A 10,923-nucleotide genomic window follows, 5' to 3' on the forward strand; every position below is an offset into this window, starting at 1 on the left:
TATGAAACACCTTTCATAATTACCACCATACTCTGATCAGAAATTTCAAACTACATATACATGAGATCACATATGATATTCATACCCGAAAGTAAGCAGTGAATCCCCGACTATAATGCATCGACTCCTATATGTTTCGACAAAACACTCAACCTTGCTACCTGATGAACCCATAAAAGTCGGTAAACAAGTCAAAGTGCAATACTAGCAGATATAGTCTCAATGTTGTCCCGGGTCATAAAGACTAATTGCGTACAACCATAAACTAGGACGTTTCCACTCGATAAGTGAAAACCACTTGGAAAGTCCTTTATGGAGGGTTGTTCAGTGCAATCTACAAGGAGCACCTATCTGCATGTTCGGACATCACAATATCCCCTACCAATTAAACATGGCACTCACAACGAAGATATTTATCTCGAAATCAAGCGGCCTATATCATTCTTAGCAGCGGCTGAATCGACTAGGAACTGTTTAGAATTTACAGTATTGCAAATATGAGTTTCATGATACTCATCATATGAGCATCTCATATTATTTCTACTAACTTTATATTCAAGGACTTTATATATGCAATTAGCATGGGTATACAGATAAAGATGTGCCAAAACAATAATTTCAAATATTATTAAAATAAATATTGTTTATACATAGAGTTTCAACATGAACCATAGGCCAACACTTGGCTCGACGGGCACCTACTCTAACAATCTCCCACTTGCACTAGAGCCAAATACCCATATGCTTCAAACCCATCGATTCGCGATGCTTCTCGAATAATGGTCCAGGTAAAGGCTTAGTTAGTGGATCAGTAAGATTATCTGCGGAGCCGACTTTGTCAATCGACACTTCTCCTGTTTCCACAACATCTAGGAGGATGTGGTACTTTCTCAATACATGTTTGGACTTCTGATGAGACCTTGGCTTCTTTGCTTGAGCTATAGATCCCGTGTTGTAAATCACCGGGACATGAGCAACTCCATTAGGAATGACGCCCAACTCTTGGACGAAATTCCTTATCCAAACAGCCTCCTTTGCTGCAGCTGATGCACCAATGTATTCGGCCTCAGTGGTGGAATCCGTAGTACTGTCTTGCTTGGAACTCTTCCAAGAGACAGCAGCACCATTGAGCATGAATACGAATCCAAAGGTTGACTTCGGGGTCATCGATATCGCTTTGGAAAGTAGAGTCGGTATAGCCTTCCAATTTCAGTTCTCCACCCCCATAAACCAAGAACAACTTATTGGTCTTTCTCAAATACTTGAGGATGTCTTTCACAGCTTTCTAGTGTGGAAGACCAGGGTTCCATTGATATCTACTCACTACACTTAGTGCGAAAGCCACGTCATGACGTGTAGATAACATCACATACATGATACTACCAATTGCAGATGCACAAAGAATGCATGTCATCGCCGCTATCTCTGCATCAGTCTTCGGAGACATAGAATTGGATAAGGACACACCATGAAACATTGGTAGATGTCCTCTCTTGGACTCATCCATCGAGAACCGCTTCATGATGGTATCAATGTATGTGGACTGGGTGAGACCAAGAAATCTTCTCGATCTATCTCTATAGATCTATATTCTCAATACAAAAGATGCTTCGCCCAAGTCTCGCATCGAGAACTTACTCGCAAACCATACTTTAGTTGATTGCAACATTCCTACATCATTCACAATGAGTAGAATGCCATAAACATAAAGCACCATGAATGCCACAGCACTCCCGCTGACCTTCTTATACACACAGAGTTCCTCAGGATTCTTAGTAAAACAAACTCTTTGATTGTACTATTGAATCTAAGGTTCCAACTCTTAGATGCCCACTTTAGACCATAAATAGATCTTTGAAGTTTGCATACCGTATGCTCACTTCCGACATATGTAAACCATTCAGGTTGAGACATGTAAATCTCTTCCTTAATATCCCCATTAAGAAAGGCTGTCTTGACATCCATCTGTCATATCTCATAGTCATACCATGCAGCTATGGCTAGCAATATCCTTATATACTTGAACATTGCAACTGGAGAAAAAGTTTCCTCAAAGTCAACTCCTTGTCTTTGAGTATATCCTTTTGCCACCAATCGCTCCTTGAAGGTCAATACTTTCCGATCCTCCCCAAGTTTCCTTTTGTAAATCCATTTACACCCTATGGAACAGTTCCCTCAGGTGGATCCATAAGGTTCCACACTTGGTTTGAATGCATGGAATTCATCTCAGATTCCATTGCTTCAAGCCACTTGGATGAATCAGCATCAGATAACGCTTCTGTGAAGGTCCTTGGATCACATCCATGGATAGGCTCATCATGGCCCTCTTCAAGAAGCAGACCATACCTCATAGGTGGTCTCGAGAATCTCTCGATCTTCTAGGAGCTTGTATCTCTTCTCTTAGCTCTTCGGGTGTGGGTTCTTCAATTGTGGGTGTCTCTTGAACCTCTTCAAGTTCTATCATCTCCCCTTTTCTATCCAATAGAAATTCTTTTTCCAAAAAGGTTGCAATCCTAGAAACAAACACTTTTGTTTCTTGGGGATAATAGAAATAGTATCCAACTGAAGTCCTTAGATATCCCACAAAGTAACATAAAATGGATCGACTATCAAATTTATCTCCTATTGTCTGCTTCACATAAGCAAGGCATCCCCATAATCTAAGATAAGAATATTTGGGAGGCTTACCCATCCATATCTCATATGGTGTCTTATCAACTGCCTTTGAATGGACAATGTTCAACAACAGTGCTGCTATCTCAAGCGCATATCCCCAAAAGGATGGCGACAACTCTGTGAACCCCATCATAGGCCAAACCATGTCCATCAAAGTCCGGTTACGATGACCATTCAACTGTGGTGTAGCAGATGGAGTCCACTGCGAGAGAATCCCATTCTCTCTAAGATACTCTTTGAACTCGGCACTCACGTACTCACCACCTCAATCCGATCGAAGTGAATTGATGCTTTGTCCCAACTCTTTTTTTACTTCTTTTCTGAATTCTTTGAACATTTCAAAGGCTTCAGACTTGTATTTCATCAAATACAGATACCCATTTGTTGATACATAGAATGTGGCAAATTAAGGTAAGCCCGAATAAAGGATTTTGTGCAGCCTCTAGTTTTTTATCTCAATGTAAAATCTCTTCTAATTTTCTAGTGCAAGTTAAAATAGGAACTAATCTTCTACTCATGGACCTTATTCGAATAAAAAAGAAATAATTTCTTGAAGAAAGTTCATAGGGAAATTCAACGAGAGCTATATCCGCAATACTTGAATAGTTGGAGCCGAGTGAATTAATTCACTAAAGGTGTAAATTTTAACGGCCTATGAATGTTTATTCAATCCAAACATGCGAGGGTCCAAATATTTTGATTGTCAAAATAAAATAAAAATTTTAAAACTTCCGCTACGTTTGGGCACGAGAGAACACGAATCACAATATCTTGGAGACGAGAAAATCGATTTCTAACATCACCCGCCTGTTAGAGTAGATGCCCTGCAAGCCAACAGTTGGCCAGGAATTTTATTGACTCAGTTGTAATAAACAATCTTTATTTTAATATAATTTAACTTTTTATGGTCTTCGTTATACTTTATCTGTATACCCATGCAATCAGCATAGATAAAGTCCTTGATTATGTTTTAATACAAATGAATCGTAATTCGATGTTGAAACTCATTTGTAAACGCCGCATATTTTAAATTCGTTCCTAGTCGATTCAGCCGCCTAAAACATGGATAAAGGTCGCTTGAGCTCGAGACTAGCATATGTGATGTTGTGTACTGCGTTTCTTGGTAAGGGCATGGAGATGTCCAAACATGCAGATGGGTAGTCATATGATGATTATACCGAATAACCCTCTCTCGGACTTTCCAAGTGGTTATCATTCATCGAGAGGATAAGTCCGTGGTTATGATTGTACACCATTAGTCCTTACGACCCGGGACAACACTGAGGCTCTATATGCTAGGGCTGTGCTTTGACTCATTTACCGGCTCCAGGAGAGTCATCAGGTGGCGAGGTTGGGTACAGTTGCGACACATATAGGAGCCAATGCATTGTAGTCGGGGATTCACCGCTCACCTACGGGTGTGGATATCCTATGTGATCTAATGAAATAAAAGTGCATGGAATCTCTGGCCAGAGTACGAGATGTACGTTGGAGAAGGAGTTCTCCAAATAGTACACGCGATGCCACTATTATAGTTATCACATAGTTATCGAATTAATATGCAACCCTCGATGAACCAATGGTTGCAGATTCGATCGGGATATATGAGATGAAGGGACCGTACTGTACGTTAATCATAATCGACTGGTTCTTGCAGGCACTATCAGTGATACCTAGGGGATCATGGGGCGATGCTACTAGACGCTCTTACCATGATCCGATGGGTGCAATCAGAAATGAGTTCTGACATTCTCATGATCAAATGTTGATGCATGGAATGGGGCAAATTAGGGTAAGCCCGAATAAAGGATTATGTCCTGAATCACAAAGAGTTGTGAACCCACGGCTAGCTGTATCCCTGAACCATTGAGGGTCACACAAGTACTGGTTTACTTGTTCCCGTTGAGATAATAAATTCAATGAGTTGAATTTATAAGAAATAAGTTTGATATGATCAATCGATAAGCTTGTAAATAAAGTTTATAAAAGCTTCTAGAAATTTTGAGAGCATGACTGTTAAGACAGTCAAAGTAGTACACCTGCCTTATTTAGACATTGGTGGTCTTGAAATTAAAGTGTGCATCATAATAACAAACAAGTTGAAATTGTCACATCGATGATATTGGATTGTCGATCGGGATGTTAGAGTAGATGCCCTGCAAGCCAACGGTTGGCTAGGGAATTTATTGACTCAAGTGAAATAAAAAATCTTTATTTTAATATAATTTAACTTTTTATGGTCTTTGTTACACTTTATCTGTATACCCATGCAATCAGCATAGATAAAGTCCTTGATTATGTTTTAATACAAATGAATCGTAATTCGATGTTGAAACTCATTTGTAAACACTGCATATTTTAAATTCGTTCCTAGTCGATTCAGCCGCCTAAAACATGGATAAAGGTCGCTTGAGCTTGAGACTAGCATATGTGATGTTGTGTACTGCGTTTCTTGGTAAGGGCATGGAGATGTCCAAACATGCAGATGGGTAGTCATATGATGATTATACCGAATAACCCTCTCTCGGACTTTTCAAGTGGTTATCATTCATCGAGAGGATAAGTCCGTGGTTATGATTGTACACCATTAGTCCTTACGACTCGGGACAACACTGAGGCTCTATATGCTAGGGCTGTGCTTTGAATCATTTACCGGTTCCATGAGAGTCATCAGGTGGCGAGGTTGGGTACAGTTGCGACACATATAGGAGCCAGTGCATTGTAGTCTGGGATTCACCCCTCACCTACGGGTGTGGATATCCTATGTGATCTAATGAAATAAAAGTGCATGGAATCTCTGGCCAGAGTATGAGATGTACGTTGGAGAAGGAGTTCTCCAAATAGTACACTCGATTCCACTGTTATAGTTATCACATAGTTATCGAATTAATATGCAACCCTCGATGAACCAATGGTTGCAGATTCGATCTGGATATATGAGGTGAAGGGACCGTACTGTACGTTAATCATAATCGACTGGTTCTTGCAGGCACTATCAGTGATACCTAGGGGATCATGGGGCGATGCTACTCGACGCTCTTACCATGATCCGATGGGTGCAATCAGAAATGAGTTCTGACATTCTCATGATCAAATGTTGATGCATGGAATGGGGCAAATTAGGGTAAGCCCGAATAAAGGATTATGTCCTGAATCACAAAGAGTTGTGAACCCACGGCTAACTGTATCCCTGAACCATTGAGGGTTATACAAGTACTGGTTTACTTGTTCCCGTTGAGATAATAAATTCAATGAGTTGAATTTATAAGAAATAAGTTTGATATGATTAATCGATAAGCTTGTAAATAAAGTTTATAAAAGCTTATAGAAATTTTGAGAGCATGATTATTAAGACAGTCAAAGGAGTACACCTGCCTTATTTAGACATTGGTGGTCTCGAAATTAAAGTGTGCATCATAATAACAAACAAGTTGAAATTGTCACATCAATGATAATGGATCGTCGATCGGGATGTTAGAGTAGATGCCCTGCAAGCCAACGGTTGGCTAGGGAATTTATTGACTCAAGTGAAATAAAAAATCTTTATTTTAATATAATGTAACTTTTTATGGTTTTTGTTACACTTTATCTGTATACCCATGCAATCAGCATAGATAAAGTCCTTGATTATGCTTTAATACAAATGAATCGTAATTCGATGTTGAAACTCATTTGTAAACACTGCATATTCTAAATTTGTTCCTAGTCGATTCAGCCGCCTAAAACATGGATAAAGGTCGCTTGAGCTCGAAACTAGCATCTCTGATGTTGTGTACTGCGTTTCTTGGTAAGGGCATGGAGATGTCCAAACATACAGATGGGTAATCATATGATGATTATACCGAACAACCCTCCCTCGAACTTTCCAAGTGGTTATCATTAATCGAGAGGATAAGTCCGTGGTTATGATTGTACACCATTAGTCCTTATGACCCGGGACAACACTGAGGCTCTATATGCTAGGGCTGTGCTTTGACACGTTTACCGGCTCCAAGAGAGTCATCAGGTGGCGAGGTTGGGTACAGTTGCGACACATATAGGAGCCAGTGCATTGTAGTCGGGGATTCACCGCTCACCTACGGGTGTGGATATCCTGTGTGATCTAATGAAATAATAGTGCATGGAATCTCTGGCCAGAGTATGAGATGTACGTTAGAGAAAGAGTTCTCAAATAGTACACGCGATGGCACTATTATAGTTATCACATAGTAATCGAATTAATATGCAACCCTCGATGAACCAATGGTTGCAGATTCGATCGGGATATATGAGCTGAAGGGACCGTACTGTTCTTGCAGGCATTATCAGTGATACCTAGGGGATCTTGAGGCGATGCTACTAGACGCTCTTACCATGATCCGATGGGTGCAATCAGAATTGTGTTCTGACATTCTTGATCAAGGTGTTGATGAAAAGAATGGGGCTAACTAGGGTAAGTCCGAATAAAGGAACATGTCCTGAATCACAAAGAGTTGTGAACCCATGGCTAGCTGTATCCCTGAACCATTGAGGGTCACACAAGTACTGGATCGTTTGTTCCCGTTGAGAGAATTAATTCAAGAAGTTGAATTTATATTATATAGTAAATTCAAGGAGTTAAATTTATGATAATTAAATTTTGAGAAAATAAATTCAAGGAGTTGAATTTATAAAATTTAAGAATTTAATTTATTAAACTCAAAAGTCGAGTTAATTAAATATTAAATTTTGGAGGTGATAAATTCAAGGAGTTGAATTTATAATTTAAATATTAAATTCAAATGTTGAATTTATAATTAATTTAATTTATTAAACTTAAAAGTTGAGTTTATTAAATATTAAATTACATATAATGATAAGTATGTTTAATGGGCTTGTAGGAGTACAAATCCAACATACTAAATAATTAAAGTTCTTAATGGACTTTGATTAATTAATTAAACTAGTTGGACTAGCTTAATTAATTAATCAAACCTATTAATGTTAATTATGGTAATTAGGTCATGTAATTTTTTTAAAAATAATATATATATATAAATATATATATATATATATATATATATATATATATATATATATATATATATATATATATATATATATATATATATATATATTTGACCTAAAATCATAGCCTCCACGATAAAATGGAATCGAGATTGTCTTTGATGTGGCATGAATTTAGAATCTTTAATTAACTTAATTAATTTGATTAATTAAGTAAATTAAGGATTAGAAATTAAGATAAGGATTTTGTTTCTTAATTTTGAAAAAGACATCCGAGAGTTTTTAAAAAGAGGTGCTGCCCTCATCATTATTATTCCTTGGGCAAGAAGATAATTTAGGCTCTCCCCAATTATCAAATAAACTCTCGAAAATTCCTTCAAAATAAAGAAAAATTTGGCTTGGATTATTGAGTCGAATTTTTCGTATTATATCTCTACGCAAAATATCTTCTAATTTTCTAGTGCGAATTAGAAGAGGAACAAGTAATCCGGTCGTGGACCTGATTCGAAGATTAAAGAAGTTCATCGAAGAAAGTTCGTAGGGAATCATTAAGAGCTAGATCCGTCATACCAGATCAGTTGGTGCCATGTGATTTATTCACAAAAGGTATAAATTTAAACGTCCTATGTTTAAGTTAAAATCATACGAACGTCCAAACATATTTAGATTGTCAAAATAAAATAAAAAATTTAAACTTCCGATGCGTTTGGGCGTGTAGAAAACTGGATCCAACAGTGGTATCAGAGCCAGGTTTTCTGAATCGTATGATTTAAATTATATTGAATAATTTGTTTCTAAACACACAAGAAAATTTTCAGAAATATTGATGCACCACAAAATTAATTTTTTCGGAAAATCAAAAAAAAAAATTCGCGATCTGCCCGGAATTGTTCCGGGCAGACCGCGCGCAGGGCTGTGCGCGCAGCAGCGCGCGTGCGCGGCGTGCGCGCGCGGAGCGGCGCAGCGTGCGGAACGTCCGCACGCTGTGCGCCGCCCTGCGCGGCGCACAACGCGGCGCAGCGTTGCGCGCACCTGTGCTGCCACTGCCCGAAATGTTCGGGCAGCGGGGGCGACGGCCCGGGATCGTCTCGGGAAGCGTCCTGGTTAGTGGGCTTGAATTGTTTGGGCACATGGTGCAAATTTCTGATTTTTCAAAATTTTGGGTAAAATTGATATTTTTGAAATTGATTCAATTTTTCATTTTGAAAATTAATTTTTGAAAAATTAATAATTTTTTTGTAAAATAAATAATTAGAATATGATTTTGATTATTTATGGTAAAAATGAGTTTTACGAGAAATCAATTATTATTGATTTAATTGGAAATTAAATAAAAGAGTTTATTGAATTTATTAAATCTTTTAATAATTGTGGTGGTTAGTGATAAAATTATTAGATATATGATTGATCAATTAATTAAATTTGTTTAATTAATTGATGTTAATATTTGATATTAAATGCATGAATGATGATCGAGAGCTTTGACCAATGTGTTAGGTGTATGTTAGGATATTTTTCTGTTTTGTCCATTTTTTAATATTTGATATTATTAAAGTGCAACTGGTTTATGGCCCGTTCCCACCCCATGAGATGTATCCCTTATGTGACATGGCTATTTAAATGTAATTATTAGAAATAGTGGGAGATCAAGACTGGAAGATGGTGGGCCCGATGATCAAGATGATGACTTGTAAAATATTGGAAGCTATTGTAATTGTTGCATTTGCATCCCTGCATTCACCTAGGTTTTAGAAGTTGATCCATGTTTGGCTCACATGGATCTAATAGTGTTGGCAATCGATCATCCTTATTTATTGTTGAATGTCATATTATGATATATGCGATATATAGTAGTATGCATGTATGTATATTATTAGATAATATAGTTGCATGAATCCGGCAAACATACAAACTCGTGGCACGCGATTTTTAAATTAAAATGATGAGACAATTTTAAAATTAAAATCTCTCATTTTGAATAAGATTCAAAATTTATATCAAACCGAAAAAGTAAAAATTAAAGGAGTTTAATTTTTCCTTGCCTTCCATCAACCGTGGTTGCATGTTGATCGCTACCCGCGGACAGTGTCTGGCTCATATTATTGGGGAGGCCTGTACGCCGGAAAGCTGTGACTTCCACCGGACATATGATGTGAATTGAGGGGAATTCCCATGACTTCGGCTCATATTATTGGGGGATCTCATGGCGACCGTCTACTACAATTAAATATTGATGGGTTGATTTGACACGCGAAAATAAACGACGTCATATTATTGGGTCCTTATTAAACGTGAGGCAAAACACGCGGAGGTTGCATAGGGATGCAATTGGACTCTACCTTTTAGAAATTATAATTGGCTGATATTATTCGGGATTATAATTGGCTAATTGGACTCTACGTGCCTACTAAGGAAATACGATTTCTTTTTTCATCAGAGGGTGGTGGAAATGTCAAAATAGTGGGAGGGAATTTATAAAATAAAAATCCATATTTTATATCTTAAAATTATTTTAAAATAATCAGCAACAATTATTCTGTTTCCATATCAGTATATTTTTCGATTTCGTCACATAATCCAATTTTGTTATTAACAAGCTAACCGATTCTAATTTTCAAGACTGGTTGGGAAAATTGTTCTGAATTCGGAGAAAATGACATACACACTAATGTCAATCTTGTTGAACTGACAATGTATGCAAGATGGTGGGACCATATTGTGCAAGCTAAAGTGTGATGTGCTCGCTTCTATGTCAAATGAACTGTAGGGACAGTTTGAGAAAATGTTAAATGCTGCTGACATTCGAATACACATGCAAGAGTTGCATAGTGCATGAAACTCGTACAGTGATGCACACCACTTTTAAAAGCTCATGACTACACGAATGCAAGATGGGGCTTTGGTCCATGAGCGTGGTGTATATATGATTGGGTTTAATGATAAAGTGGTGGGTCTGGAATAGGTGATTCCTAACAAGTTACTTCATGACAATCAATTTGTTGTCATTCTCTTTCTCATTTGACGGGTTTATGTTGAATTTCAATTTGAATAAAATTGATGATAGCCTTGAAGAGCTATTCAACATGCTTATGACTTATGAAGTCATCATAAAATAGGAAAATGTTGTTTCCTAGTTGGGCTTGTTGTCAGGAACAAAAGTGGCCCGCAATGTAAGGGAAAGAAATGTTCTGCCCCTCACAAGAAAAAACCAAATAAGAGGCAAACTCCGAAAAACACTTAAAAGGCCTAAAAAACCCGATA

This window comes from Primulina eburnea, chromosome 1, assembly GCF_022965805.1.
Source record: "Primulina eburnea isolate SZY01 chromosome 1, ASM2296580v1, whole genome shotgun sequence".
NCBI classification, from domain to species: domain Eukaryota; kingdom Viridiplantae; phylum Streptophyta; class Magnoliopsida; order Lamiales; family Gesneriaceae; genus Primulina; species Primulina eburnea.